Source organism: Symsagittifera roscoffensis, chromosome 1, assembly GCF_963678635.1.
Source record: "Symsagittifera roscoffensis chromosome 1, txSymRosc1.1, whole genome shotgun sequence".
Taxonomy (NCBI): Eukaryota; Metazoa; Xenacoelomorpha; order Acoela; family Convolutidae; genus Symsagittifera; species Symsagittifera roscoffensis.
Window position 1 is genome coordinate 79,485,669 of NC_087062.1, and position 16,027 is coordinate 79,501,695.

Sequence of the window (16,027 nt, forward strand, 5' to 3'; positions counted from 1 at the left end):
CGGAAAAAAAAGATGTAAGAAGTTAGAGCAAATTTCGTTCTTACAACAAAAACAACCTGAAATTTTCAAAAAACAACTATCATTTCTTGCTTTTTAATAGCAATAAAGTAGGGTAACTAAGCCAATAGTAAGCCGAAACTATTTAGGCCGAACAAAGCTTTTAGGTAAAAATAAGAAAACAAGGAAAATAAACAACGAAGGGGTATTAAATTTACATAATACAAAAGTAAACCAAAAACACTTGCATCTACGATGAAAGTTGCTGACATTACCTCTAGACCAATTGGACAAAAATCTCGAAGTTGCTAGTGCTGAAAACAATGCAACTTCACAATATCTTAGTGTTGCGTAAGAAATGTTGTTTACAGGAAAAAGTCTAGATCCCGATTACAAGAAACTTGCTAAGGTAGATAAGCAAACCAAGTATCTCAAATAAGTGTCTTAGTTCGCAACGCTAGAAAAATCTAACCTTTACCTCAATTTTTTCATAGCTGAAAACACTAAATTCCAAATATATAATTTCTGAGTTCAAGTAAAAAAAATTAATTCTGTAAACCATTAACTCGAACCATCATCACTTTCAATGTCAACAAAACAAGTATTGATGAAATGTTTGGCAAGTTTAGCTATTTCTGTTAAAGAGCAATCAGACACCTCTTTTAGACATCTGTACATCTCGTCCATGTCTATTGATGTGTCCATGAAGAATTCCTAAAACATATGTTCAATAAATGAAAAGCTTTATGTTTAACATATTTTTGACATAATCCAGTGGAGAAAACCGAATCTGTTTTTTGAAGTAAAGACAGAATCCACATAAAGTTAGAAAAATCCATTCAAGGAAACCAAAAAACTTTTGATCTTTGAAAAAATATACATATCAACTTGGTGCTCTTAAAAGATGAACAACTATCTGCTGGGCTATCTAAACAGCCAACAGACAGTTGGAGAATAGTTAATGAATGCAATTAAACAGTAAAAAACTGACTTGTTTTTTGAAAAAATACGAAACTTTAGAAATTAAAAAAACAGATGACCATGAAGCTCTTTGAATTTCTAAAATAATTTTGTGATTGACACCTTTCTGATAGGAAATAGGTAAATTTTATATTCCGCTGGGAAATCTGAAAATTAAATTATACTTTTGACACAAGAAGTTGATCATGTTTTTTGTGGCCTCTACACTTTTGCTGTTCGATAGTGGAGTTAGCCTTCTTTTTAACGCGTAAAAAGAACAAGAACTTAGGAACAAAAAATCATAAAGCGAAAAAGTGACTGACCCAGAACAAATTATAAAACTTTTCTTTAAAAAAATAATCAGCACTTACAAAAGAAATTGAACTACGCTCATCGACTCTTACAAATTACAATTCACTTTCAAACCTACAACTCAATCCCGTTTTTGGTACTTTCACGCAATTTGTACTTTCGTCATTGGCGAGTTTAGCAAAAAAATTCGTATTGAAATTCAAAAGAAGTTTAAAACCAAAAAGCCAAAAGTTAACTTAAGAGAACTTATTTCAAATCTAACATAAAACTAATTCAATGAGAATGAAATAAAAAACGCATCCAAAAGTAAGCCAAAACACTGCTCATATGATGTAGGCCTTGAAAAATTATACTGCCACTTAACGTCTATGTTTTAAAAAAAAATCAACAAAAAACTTTCACAAAAAATGACAATTTTTAAATACTTTTTTCTTAATTTTTTTTGGAAATCTTCCCAACACTAAGCAAAGTCCGAAAGATTTATTAAACGGCATTAAGTTAACAAAATTAATGCAGAAACAATTTCTCGGCGAAAATAAATAGTCGCTTGCGCATTATATGGCGTTTAAATTATCCCAAATTGGCCAACGCAGGTGAATTTGAGCTTGATACATCAGAACTTTTCGGATGATTTTTAAAAATTCACGACGAAAATGATTAGTTGGAAAAATGAAATTATTCTGACGAAAAAAAAACATCCGAGCACTAAGACTACGTTACTTTCTTCGAAACTCGAATTCATTACATAAGCATAGCCAACAGACCGTTTAAAACATAAATGGAACCAAAAAAAAATTTATTCAGAAGTTATGAATATTTTTCAAATATCGAAATTAGAAGAACAATTAAATCTCGATGAAGCTCATTGAATTTCAAATACCCTATGACTGGAACTTGTTTCATTGCGTTTTCCCATTTAGACAAAACAGGATCAATAGGTAATGTTTTATTCCGCCGAGAATTCAGAAAATTAAAGTCAACTATTGAGATTGCCTTCACAAACGAAATTAGGTGGACTTAAAAAACCGCGAAAAACCAAAACATAACGTGAACAAATTTTAAGACTTTTTTCTAAAAACCAAACAAACAATCAAACAAAAAATCATCAAGACCTATTTAAATGGACAAAATTTTGTTCTTTACTTAAAAACTCAACAGAAAAACAGTCAATATATTGACGAGGTCGCGAGATGAGTTTTGAAGCATTTCTGCGTCACATGCACGCTTTCGGAAAAAAATCTGACAAAAGTGCACCTTATGCGAGGTTTTCAGCAAACAATAATGAGTTTTTTGGCACGTCTCACCTCAAAATAACAGCTATCGGTACCAAATCCCTTTATGGAGAAAAATTGCAGTTGTTGCTCTAACGATCGTGAAATGTCCCCAGGGACAATTTAGGTGACTATAACGCTTACTCTCAGAACTAGAAGAGTCAACACTGCCCCAACCAGCGATGGTTTCAAAAGAACGCATCCTAGTCGCTTTTGGTTCCTTTTACTTTCACTTGCCAGTGTCTCCAAGTTGCTCATGTACAAATCACACAGCTGTTCCAAATATCTAAACAACGAAGTAAATGAAACTCACCTATAGACTATATAGACTATTCTAATCAATTGCTACAGGTTACCGGTTACAGTGCAAGTAGCAAAGAATGTTCCGACCACATTTAAAAAACTAAATACAAAAGTTTTTTTTTCCAAATTAGTGTCACTTATATACGAGGAACAATGAGACATATATAAGAACGCTTAGAATTTTATTATATTGGACACAATCGACGCAGTTTTCTTTGATAAATGAATATAACACAGGTGAAAAAAATCAGAAATTTTTCATTGCCAAGGAAGCATAAATGAAGCTTGCAAAACTAGTTTTCCCGAAGAAAAAATAATTTTTTTTCGCAACTTGAACAAAAATTATTGTCTAATTTTGAGCGAGAAAAGCACTACTAGCTCTCTGTATTCGCTGGAAATTAGACTAAATTACAAGAATTTAAAACCGGCTTTTCTCGACACAGAAAAGTCAAACAATTTAAGATATCAATTTTCCCAAGGAGATAACATGTCTCGTACAAAAAATTAAGGGGCCGCCGCTTCTGCAGGAACCATTGTCGCAACCGGCTCTTTCAGTTGAATTTTTCATCTCAGATCATTGGCACGGTAACTTTTGCGTGAAGCTTGCAAAAAACGGTCACAGGTAATAGGTTCAATTTGTTTGAAAGCCATTATTTTTTTCTTAAACGAAGTGGGCATAGCCAGTAGGGCATTGAGCCGATACAAAACAGGCTGAAATAATTTGGGCCGAGGAATTTTTTTTGAAGCTGCGCAACAAAAACAAAGAAGGGATTACGAAGTCAAGTCAACTAAAAGTACAACCTTTAGGTGTAAATCAAACCTAAACGCAACATCAAAAAAAATGCGCGCAGCAAAAAAATGCGTTTTCAAGACGTGACAACTAAGCCGACACAGATAAGCAGACAAATAATTGGCCGACAATTTTATTTGAAACAGAATATATCCCATTTGAAAAAAAATCAAGTCCTGGTCAGAGCCGAACCCAAGACCTTTTCCGTTCCAGGCATATTCGTTGCCACCAGGCCAAGTTGGCCGGGAACGCATAGAAGTTTGAATTCAATAAACCAAGATACAAGTGATTCTGTTAAACAAGTTGTTAACCCGAAAAAAGTGTATATTACAGTTAGATAACGCTTGCTAACCGCACATTGACAAAACTCTTTTCTATTAGATTAGACTCAATTAGGCCGACCCACTTAAACCGAAATTAGTTTAACCAATTTTTCAATGATCATGTTCTTTCGTGAAAGAGGACAAAACTGCAAATCTAGCATTTTGAAATAATTGGGACATTAAACTACATAAATCTGCCCACTGTTCACAAAGACGCAACGCAGACTTCACGAGGTCACACCTATGAACAAAACTACCAATCTTTGAAAAAATCCTAGAACCCAGTTACACCTCTTACAGCTTGAACACAGGCCTCCAGGTTAAGAATAACTGTCTTCGCCACCGTATAGAGTAGCCTTGAAAAAACCGTGATAATAATAACATAGTAGTACACAGAGACGAAGCGTAGCTTCGCGCCACTAGCAGTACAACACAATTATTTAAAAAAAAACAAGTCGAAAAAAAATGAAAAATGTTGAAAAAATTAGGTGAACCAAAATTTTCATATGTCTTGATGAAGGACATATAGGGCTCAGCTTAAATTAGAGGAACGTGTTTGACATTTTTTGAATTCGTTGATCTGATGCGGGACGAAATGCATCATTTCAAAAATTGGACTTTGCACAAACCCTTGGTTGTTTCTCTAAAGTGAGAAAGAAAATTTTTGAGATTTTGGAATTTTTTAGAAGACATAAAATTTCTCATACAAAAGCCGAGTCGAGTATGCAAAGGAGCTTCCTATGCCCCATTTTTTTAAACTGAACCTAAAATCATAGATACGAGAGGGTATTTAAATTTCTTGAAATATAGAAAAAAAACGCTTAACAAATCAGAAAAGTGATTTTGCGATGACGATAACCTTTTCCCATTATCCATTATCTCCATTGAAGCCATAAACTCAGATTTGAGTGGTAAGTTTCCGAGAAAATTTAAAAGATAAAAACTGTCAGAAAAATCAAAAATTTGACTATTACGAGGGCCGTATTTTTATCTGTAAAAACGTTTGAGCATAACCGCTTATGATGTGGAGCTCTCTAAATCCGTTCTATTCATTTAAATCAAAATCTCAGTTTTGTTAAGTTAGTTTAAGAAAATGAAAAAAAATTAAAAGCATCGGTCAAATATTCCGCCCACGGACTTTTTCGAAGGCTGTGGACAAAAGGGTAAAGCAGAAAGAGACCAGGGGAGTATGCAGGCACATAACGCAGTAGGCGGTCTTTCTATAAAGACAACTTTTTTGAAAATCGGTAGAAGGATTTTTGAAACTATACTTTTTGCAAAAAGTTCTCCAAAAAATTTTCCAAATCCTTTCAAAAAATTACAATGACAAAACTCAAACACATACACTTTCATAATATCTTTTTTTATCAAACAGGAATTCTAGACAAACATGCCAAGCAAGACATTTGAAATTCAAATTAGCAACTGAACAAAACTTACGAAGTGGAAACAAGGCAGACAATCTTTGAACAGACACCAGTTGAACCGAAAAAAAAACTGATTTCGTAAAAACACTTTTAAAAATTTGAAGTCCCCCTGAAAATACCCTATAGTAGCTAGTACCCACCCAAAAGTTAAATTTGAATTTTCAAGAAATTGAGCATGTCATCTGGAGAGCATGTCAATAAACAGCATTGTTCTTGTTGCCCCATTTGCGTTGCCAACAACAGCATTGTTCCGTCCTCGATAAAATTGTATCACTGGGTAAATTTTTCGGCTACCACGTGAAAGCATCCAAATGCCAACTCATTGTCAAGGATGAAAAACTCGGTGAAGCTCAGAAAATCTTCGCAAACGCAGGAATCACTACAAAGGCAGGAGCCCGAGTGCTTGGTTGTTATAGGAACAGAATCTGATGTAAAAAGTTCCTCGAATTTCAACAGAATGAGCAAATCAAAATTTTGAAAAAACTAACGAAAATCGCTAAAACCTCCCCTCGAAAAACGTTTATGCCTGCTATATTAAGGGAGTTCAAGAAAAGCTTTCATTTCTTGCCAGGACAACGCCTAACACTATGGAAAACTTAGAAATATGTGAAAATATTATCAAAGAACAATTATTACCTAACCTAGTCGGTAAAGACACTTTAAACCCCCAGTTCCGTGAGATATCTTCCTTACCCCTTAAAATGGGCGGACTTAACATCAAGCTGCCATCCGATCATGAAAGCTACCTAGAATGGTCTAGGGAAACATCAATAGTACTGGAATCTCAAGACCCTATTACAGCAGTAACACAGCAAGAAAAAATATGTACGAAAATCAAAAAATTGAAAACTGATAGAACGAATCGAAAAAAAAACAAACCTCATTAACTCCTTAAATGAAACAGATAAATACGCAATCGACCTGGCCTCTGAAAAGGGAGCCTCTAACTGGCTCAATGCTGTACCACTGAGCAGATACAACTTCAACCTGAATAAATCAGAGTTCAGAGATGGTATTTACTTAAGATACGGATGGGAACCAACCAAAACCCCACTCACATGTGCATGTGGTGCTGATTTTAACTTGACACATGCGCTTCACTGTGCAAAGGGTGGTTACACACACATAAGACACAATGAAATTAGAGACACATTCGCCAACCTCATGAACGAGGTTTGCCATGACGTCGAGATTGAGCCGAAACTTCAGCCGTTGCAAGGCGAAAGCTTTGTCAACAATTCAACTACAACTGAAGATGAGGCACGACTTGACATTAAGGCAAACGGACTCTGGGGTTCACGATTTAGCCGCGCTTTCTTTGATGTGAAAATTTTCAACCCCCACGCCAAAACATCGCGAAAACTGCATAAGGATGCATACAAATACCACGAAACGCTGAAGAACTCCAAATATCAGCAAAGAATTTTAAACGTAGAGCAGAGTAGCTTCTGTCCGCTAATTTTTGGATGCACCGGTGGCGCTGCTCCAATAGCCACACGGACGATGCAGCGATTGGCCGAAAAACTAAGTGAAAAAAGACAAGAAAGCTACCCAGAATCTATAAACTACATAAGAACTAAAATAAGCTTCGCGCTCCTGAGGAGCTCTATACTTTGTATAAGGGGGTGCAGATCGCTACGCAAAGTTCAATTTATCGACAACTCCATAAGCGCTATTGTAGAGGAAGGACGGCTAAGATAAATTAACATTACGACGATGCATTTAATGCTGATTTATGACTTCATTGCTGATATATATGCATTTTTATATCGCTGGTATGGCCCTATCCAGCTTGTGCACTTACCGTAACTAAACGGAAGGGCCCCTTTTGTAATTGTTCTTGTTGCTGTTTTTAGCCCGTTAACAAAGAGCATTGAGCATGTCGAGTGATTCAACCAATTTTCTTCAACTAGTTGCTAGCCCGATAAAAGTATACATTCCGATTTGATAACGCTTGCTAATCGTAAGAGTAAACAAGAATAGCTGGTTGCTGTGCAAGTGGCACGAAATTTTCTGAACCATAGTTATCTTTGCAAAAATAAATGTATTTTTTGAATTTGGAGGGGGTGAGATGGGGAGATGAGAGGAGGCGCTATAAAAAAAACCCGGTCATAAAATGACAAAAGGGAAATCGGCCTGAAAATCAAAATTAGTCTGAAAACTAATTTTCAGGCCAATGTTGCTCTAAATCAGTTGGAACAGCCAAAAATGCCGACCAGTTTTTCTTGACAGTCCGACTAATTTTTTGAAATATTTTGGAAATCCGAATCACAACCAATAGGGTTTGGCTTCATATTTAACTACAATTAATTGTTTACAAGCTTACGTTCAGGTAATCGAAATTCGTCGAAAAAAAAACACTAAGCCATAATTCCTTCGTGAAGTGGTTGGTCGGACCAAAAAATACGGGCAGCGTGACGCACGTTAATTACGCGGATATAAGATTTGCTTTTAAAATCCTGAAAATTGCCCTCCGATACTACATACGGAAATTTGAGATTTGGAAAAAGTTATCTCGTATAGAACATTCTTGGCTCTGTTAAAAGGAAAATTTCACGACTCACTGAAAAAGATAACATTCGACATAAAATAGCAAAAAATCTTTACGCCCTTGTGTTAATTATTCATGCAATCTTTACACTAGCTTCACACAGTTTAAATTTTGCTGCATCACACTTATTCATGATGTGAATAATCTTTCACGTGATTTACTGAAAAATGCGGTAAATTCCAATCATAATTAATAAGTTATTGGAGTGTAAAGATACAATTTTTGGATGATATAACAATTGACAAGTAAACAAAGATAATTCAAGACATATGAACAAAGAGTCTTGAATAACAAAAAGAGCATCGAAGATTCTTCAGTATCTAATAGCATCTGTTCTGTTGTTTTAAAATGATTACTATATTTAACGATAATTTAAGGGCCAAATGCAATTATTACTTGCCTGAAATACGTCGCATAGTTTGTCTTCGTAGCAATTTTGTACTTCTTCAGTATTGCCAGAAGATACAATTCAGCGAAGTCCAAGCTGCAAGGGCGGTCGAGCTGTAAACATTCATTGATTGTTATCTTTGTTCTCTAATACAGATTTAGGATCAACTGCACCATCCCTCGCCCCATAAATACTCGATTTAAGGGGAGAAAATACGCATTTTTGTACAAGATAACTTTGAAGAGAATGTCATATAACCTAAATAAGAAATTTACTAATCGAAACGTAATTAAAACGTCGGTTTAAAAAAAATGCGTAGCCCATCAAGTTGAATGAAAAATTTCAAAATAATTACATTTCGCATGGTTTGAGTGAAACGCATAATTTATACAGAACTAACTTTCAGAATAATACATATTTAGGACACCAATAAATACCATTAAAAAAAAAGGACCGGAAATTACTTCACTTTACCCATTTATAAATCATCTTGACTAAACTGTATTCTCGCTTCTTGAGATAATCTTCATCAACTTTTTCCGAATCATCGCTAAGTCTTTTGATTATAGTAACTAGACTCTTTAGAGCATAACTTTCACTTTTGAACATTTTGAGGGCAAGCTGAGCAAGCAATATCAATACGACAATTTTGAAAAACGGTGGGTTCTCCTTTTTCCGTCTTCTTTTAGTAGATCTGCAACCTATTTGCAAAGATAACTGTCAGTTAATCTCAAACATGCGTTTCAGCAAACTTCAGATATTCATGTTGTGCCTATGATGGCTCTATAACCGGGAACAACAACTTGGGGTATCTTATTTTCAATATCGATGAAGGACAGTAGCTCAATGCAAAAAAAAATAAATTAACCCAAGCCTGATAAAAAATCTAAAACCAATTTATTTCACACAACCAAACGCTTCAAATTTCAATACCTGGTGTGTTAAGTTCGTTATCAAGATTATCCATCGATAGAACCCCTGAGAAGCTTAGTGAAAGGAACAGCTCCGCACTAAAACATCTTGCATGCGAATCCAAATCGTCGTGAATATGTTCATTCCACAAAGTAAAACTCGTAAGTTCAGCTAACGTGCTATCAACCATTATTTGAGGGTACAGAGAATCTACTTCGTGAAGCTGGCAAAAAATTTGAGGTAAAAAACGTTTCTGGATTAGCTTTGGATCGCCATATACGCGAGACATAAATTGACTGAAATTAAGCGGCACAGTGGAAATTTCGTTCTGTTGAATTGCGATTAGAAAATGAGAGAGAATTAACTTAAAAATAAATTTGGAAAAAAGGATCAAGGTACTACTATGATAGAGTGGTCCCTCGAAAAAGCAACTATGATAGACAGGTCCCGCATGCATTTCGCATGTTATAATTTTAAAACTAATTTGTGTATAAATTATTCATTTCAAAAATCTTGCAAAATATGTTCAGCCAGAAACTTTTCAGATTGAAAATTGTAATCACTATTGTTTATATTAAATATTCACTATTCACTAAATATTCACTATTGTTTTATTAAATAGTTTCAGGTTAAATGATTTGCGGGGTAGCCGTGGTGACCCCTTTTTCATGGTTGTGATTATTGGAGCGAGCTCATTGCATCTGGCACTTGAAGATTGGGCATCAGTAGGAGGAAACGAGGAACTGCAAGAAGACGTCATCCATTACAAGGGAGTAACGTTTCATCCCAAATCGAAATCGAATAAAATTTTTTTTATAAAAACACTAAATTTCAAAGTGTCCCTTCCGTTTAGTTACGGTAAGTGCACAAGCTGGATAGGGCCATACCAGCGACATAAAAATGCATATATATCAGCAATGAAGTCATAAATCAGCATAAAATGCATCGTCATAATGTTAATTTATCTTAGCCGTCCTTCCTCTACAATAGCGCTTATGGAGTTGTCGATAAATTGAACTTTGCGTAGCGATCTGCACCCCCTTATACAAAGTATAGAGCTCCTCAGGAGCGCGAAGCTTATTTTGGTTCTTATGTAGTTTTTAGATTCTGGATAGCTTTCTTGTCTTCTTTCACTTAGTTTTTCGGCCAATTGCTGCATCGTCCGCGTGGCTGTTGGAGCAGCGCCACTGGTGCATCCAAAAATTAGCGGGCAGAAGCTACTCTGCTCTACGTTTAAAATTCTTTGCTGATATTTGGAGTTCTTCAGCGTTTCGTGGTATTTGTATGCATCCTTATGCAGTTTTCGCGATGTTTTGGCATGGGGGTTGAAAATTTTCACATCAAAGAAAGCGCGGCTGAATCGTGAACCCCAGAGTCCGTTTCCTTAATGTCAAGTCGTGCCTCATCTTCAGTTGTAGTTGAATTGTTGACAAAGCTTTCGCCTTGCAACGGCTGAAGTTTCGGCTCAATCTCGACGTCATGGCAAACCTCGTTCATGAGGTTGGCGAATGTGTCTCTGATTTCATTGTGTCTTATGTGTGTGTAACCACCCTTTGCACAGTGAAGCGCATGTGTCAAGTTAAAATCACCACCACATGCACATGTGAGTGGGGTTTTGGTTGGTTCCCATCCGTATCTTAAGCAAATACCATCTCTGAACTCTGATTTATTCAGGTTGAAGTTGTATCTGCTCAGTGGTAGAGCATTGAGCCAGTTAGAGGCTCCCTTTTCAGAGGCCAGGTCGATTGCGTATTTATCTGTTTCATTTAAGGAGTTAATGAGGTTTGCTTTTTTTTGATTTGTTCTATCAGTTTTCAATTTTTTGATTTTTGAACATATTTTTTCTTGCTGTGTTACTGCTGTAATAGGATCTTGAGATTCCAGTACCAGTAATGTTTCCTTAGACCATTCTAGGTAGCTTTCATGATCGGATGGCAGCTTGATGTTAAGTCCGCCCAATTTACGGGGTAAGGAAGATATCTCACGGAACTGGGGGTTTAAAGTGTTTTTACCGACTAGGTTAGGTAATAATTGTTCTTTGATAATATTTTCACAAATTTCTAAGTTTTCCATGGTGTTAGGCGTTGTCCTGGCAAGAAATGAAAGCTTTTCTTGAACTCCTTTAGTATAGCAGGCATAAATGTTTTGAGGGGAGGTTTTAGCAATTTTCGTTAGTTTATTCAAAATTTTGAATTGCACATTCTTTTGAAATTCGAGGAACTTTTTACATTCAGATTCTGTTCCTATAACTGAACCAAGCACTCGGGCTCCTGCTTTTATAGTGATTCCTGTATTTGCCAAGATTTTCTGAGCTTCACCGATTTTTTCATCTTTGACAATTAGTTGGCATTTGGATGCTTTCACGTGGTAGCCAAAAAATTTACCCAGTGATACAATTTTGTCGAGGACGGTTCGTAGATTGCTTAATTTACCGACTGCGTTTCCGTCGTCTGCGTACCATTTCTGGGTTATATCGTCTACTGATAAAAGTTTTATGAGGGGTATTATGGCTAGAACGTACATGGCCATTGCTAGTGGATCCCCCTGGGTTGTCCCTTCTTGAGAGTAGATTGTTTTTTTTTGTTAACGAATAGTTTAGATGGATTGGAGTAGGAGTTCTTAATCGCTGTTAAAAGGGAAGGGCAGGTATTTTCGATGTTTTTTAATGCCAGCTTTCGGTTCAGCGAGTTGAAAGCGTTTTCGGCATCTATCAGTAAAACAGCATCGGCGGAAGTTTTGCTGTATTGATCTCTTAGCGTGTGGATCGCATATTCAATGCCACATTTTTGTCCTAGGCAGAGTTGGTAGTTTGAACCGAGCGTTTTTTAAGCATTTATTTATTGTTCGCCCCATTATCCTACGCATAAATTCTCCTATGCCTATGGGTCTTACCCCTGGATTCTTATCTAAGGGTATTAATCTGCATGTGTTATATGGTTCCATTAGTTCTGGATTTAGTTCTTCTGTGGCCAATTTTTTGGCAATTTTAGCAATTGATTTCGAAATTTCAACTGATTGTTGCCCGAAGTGTGTTAGAATACGTCTCCATTCATTCGCATCGAGGCCAGATGGTCCATGCGATCCGTGAGTTCTCATGGCTGCCTTCTTGATATGTTGATCGTTTATCTGATCAAATATCGATGGAAGGAAAGGAATTGTTTTGTTTGAGACTGGTGTAATATAGTTCTCATTAATTGGTTCAGATGGTGGGTGTTTCTCTACGAGAGTCTGTTCAACTGTCTTACCTTTGACAATCTCGTCGAGCGAAAGAACGCCTTTAGATGTGTCTGTTAGTTTTGCAATAGCGCTTGATATTTTTCCAGTATTCATTAGTTTGTTGAACTGTTGCGCTTCAGTTTCAGTTTTTCTTCTACTTCCTTTCAACAAGCGCATTTGCAGCGCCTTTCCTTCGTTATATAGTCCATCCAGGTCTCCATCTTGCCATTGCTTAAGTCGCTTTGCTATTGTCAATTTCGGACTTTTTTTTGCACAGTAATAAGTGTGGAAAAATCATTGCTGCGTGCATTGCGATGGTATTTTCGTTGTTTTCTATTAGGCTGTTCAAAGTTCTATTTGGGGTTTCAATGAAGTTATATCACGTTTATTTTTTGACAAGATCATAAAGACCGGTTTCCAGTGGACCACTTCGGTGTATATTTTCCTAGTGGTTTCTATGAGTTCTGGACAGGGGTTTGACCATGGGTCTTGTATTGTTTTGGGTTCTATAGTGGAAGATTCTCCTGAGTTTTGTGAGTGTGGGGCAGGTGAAGGGTGAGGGTGCATTTGGGGGGGCGATGTTGTAGCTAGGGTTGGGGGATTGCATTCATGCTTGTCGTTAGCTGAATGAAATTGGGAGGTGCAGCAATGACAACTGAAATCGTCATAGTGATCACTGCTGCGGGCTAGGCCGCTGCATTTTACATGCATGTAGCCTGGGCATGTGAAGCGTCAAACACCTCCGCCTCGCAGGCTGCTTTTACAAATAAGGCAGTGTGTTTGAGTAGCCATTTTAGGAAGGACGGCGGTGTCAAGTAAGCGAGAGAATTTATAGATTAAATTTGCTAGAAAATTTGTAAAGAAATCATTACCGTAGAACGAGAAATGGATGCCATCACGGCAGAACATTTGAGGGGTTAGATTTAGGTTGAGGTTAGGCGAAACAATAAGTGTATGGGGGTGTACAAATCTGTTTATCAAATTAAACAGCACATGATTATGAATATAAATTTTGCGGTTTGCTTTGGAATTTTTACAATTCTGAATTGTTTTGGGGATGATCAGTGTCTTGGGCTGAAACTTGTTAGTGAAGAGGTTAATCAAGTTTTTCCACTGCTGTTCTAATTCTTGTGGATGCAGCCTGTTGTCATTGTATCCAGCAACTATTGTTACTGTATTTAGGCGCTTTGGTCTGTATTGTAAAACTGTTTCAAACAGATCATGAAGCGTTGCGCCGCGGTAGGAGTGAATTGTTGATTTTACTAGAGCTGGTTTGATATATTTGGTCATTCAAGTCCCGATAACTAGTATCTGTGAGAACTCAGGGATGCGTCTTGCCTGGAATCGCGGCATCAACCTGAAACACAGACAACTGGGGCGAGAAAGGAAGCTCTTTGGGGTAATTTATGAATACTTTCACTTAGGGTTTAAAATTTCTGAGGCAAATGCGATGAAAAAAAAGAGAAAAAAAAAGAGAAAAAAAAAGAAAGGAGTGGTACAACCTGACGTAGATTTGGAGGTCGATTCACCAGCTCACTCCTTCTTGCGTCTAGTTACGCCAGGGAAACTTCACTCGCCTACGGCTCGGACGGCGAGATTTGGTAAGATAACCAGAAGAGGAAAGCCCAGCGCGCATATGATATGAAAACACACAAGCGGTAAATTTGAACAAAGAAATCTATTTAAAAAGTTTATCACAACAATTAGGCTAATCAATCGACTAAAATCAATCGAATAAAATCGTATCAATCGATTAAAATCGTACGAAACATCTTGAGAGACGAAATTAATAGAAACGAGTCTGTAATTATCTGGCACGACGTAATAAACAATTCGATTTCAAAACATCCATTCAATCCAAGGACTCCCCTTACTGCCAATCAACTAGTATCAGAAATCAAACCCCTAATTAACTCGCATCCTCGAATTGAAGGCCTTGTCTATTGTCAGAGAGACGGTTGCACCCTATATTCTTGAAGATCTAAAGAAACTTCCGATACCAGTTGTTCAAGTTACAACAGACATAATTTCGAATTCTAAACAAGAGGACAAAGATCTACTTGAAGGATACAGAGAACTGCATCAAGAAACCGCACTTGAAATGGAGCACGAAGGAAACGAGAACAGAAATAAATTGTGAGTTTAAATTTCAATTCGTGACGGGACTGGGCTTAATTGTCCAGGCTTGGATCAAATTGTAAATAAATTTTCTCTATCCCATTTTCTCCTTCTCTCTGTATCCACCAATTTGACTAAAAATTGCAAAACGTGCAAAAAACCCATAAATGCCAGGGCCAAATGTTTCAGTTGTGTATCTTGCAATGCTCAAATGCATCTTGAGTGCACCTGCACTTGTCTTACTAACACCGCCATCAATGGCATAAAAGACTTGGGTTTAAACGCAATGCTTCTATGCGACACATGTGTAACTAATAACGAAAGAGATAACTTCATAAAGTGTAGGACCATGATGCAAATGAACGAGAAAATTTGAAAAAGAGAGTGAGGGAATACAAGCACGTCTTGAAAATATGGAAAAAAGGCTGACGGCATTCGTTGATGAAAAAGTCGAAAACGCTACAAAAACCACATGCAAAAAACTGGAAAAAAGCTATGCAGATGTACTCAGTGTGAAACCTGTTAAAGATATGAAAGCTCAACCAGGAGCTGTAAAAGAAGTAAAACAAGAAATACATCATGATATCAATAAGAGCTTCCGTATACAGGGGATCAGAGAAGATCCCGAGAAATCAAAAGGCGAAAACTTTGTCCCCACAACCGAAAAAGTACATGAGGTACTAAAAAAGTTAGGAGTTAAACCACAAATTGAAGAAATAAAAAGGCTAGGGAAATTCAGCAAAGAGCGCATCAAGTCAAGAACCTTATTAATAACTCTGTCAACGGAACATGAAGCACGATTGGTGCTGGCAAAGAGCTTCGAAAAAAGAGATGAGCTGCGAGATGAGGAAATTTATCTTATGCCAGCATTATCGAAAGAAGATGCGAGGAAGGAAAACCTATGCTTAAAAAGACGAAGAGAACTTCTAGACGAAGGAGTTCCAAAGGAGAAAATCAAAATCAGGAATTTCGAGCTGTTCAATGATGGGAAAAAAGAGATGATAGAAGCAGAACAAGCAGATGATGCTTGACTAGGCTTTCTCAACATCCTGCAAATGAATGTAAGAAGTCTCATAAATCTCGAACGACGAATGAAGTTTGCAAATGCTATAGCAACATCAAACTATGACAAAATATGTCTCTGCGAGACTTGGTTAAATGAAAACATTGCATCATCTGAATTAATGCTAAATGAATACAGTATTTATAGATCAGAACGACAAACAGCCAAAGATGAAAATTTGCACGGTGGAGTACTAATGGCAGTGAAACAAACATTTTCATCTAAATTATTGCCAAATAAGCAACCTGAATGTTGTTTAACTTGCAGCATCCAAATAAACGATAAGCGAATTATTGTCTAGTGCTTTTACAATCCACCTTCGAGCAGCAAATATCGCTATTGTCTAGGCAATTTCGCACAAATTTTAAAGGAAATCGAGAAATCAAATCAATCAAC

General features: G+C 36.7%; 1 long non-coding RNA gene across 1 annotated transcript; it reads right to left on the reverse strand.

The window, feature by feature from the left end:
* Nucleotides 1-501: 501 nt before the first annotated feature.
* On the reverse strand, nt 502-9,583 carry LOC134857077 (uncharacterized). Its single transcript, XR_010164874.1, has 4 exons — nt 9,256-9,583; nt 8,335-8,435; nt 2,685-2,826; nt 502-711 (listed from the first exon to the last, which is right to left on the reverse strand). It is a non-coding gene; the product is annotated as an uncharacterized LOC134857077 (long non-coding RNA).
* Between the last annotated feature and the right edge of the window lie 6,444 nt (nt 9,584-16,027).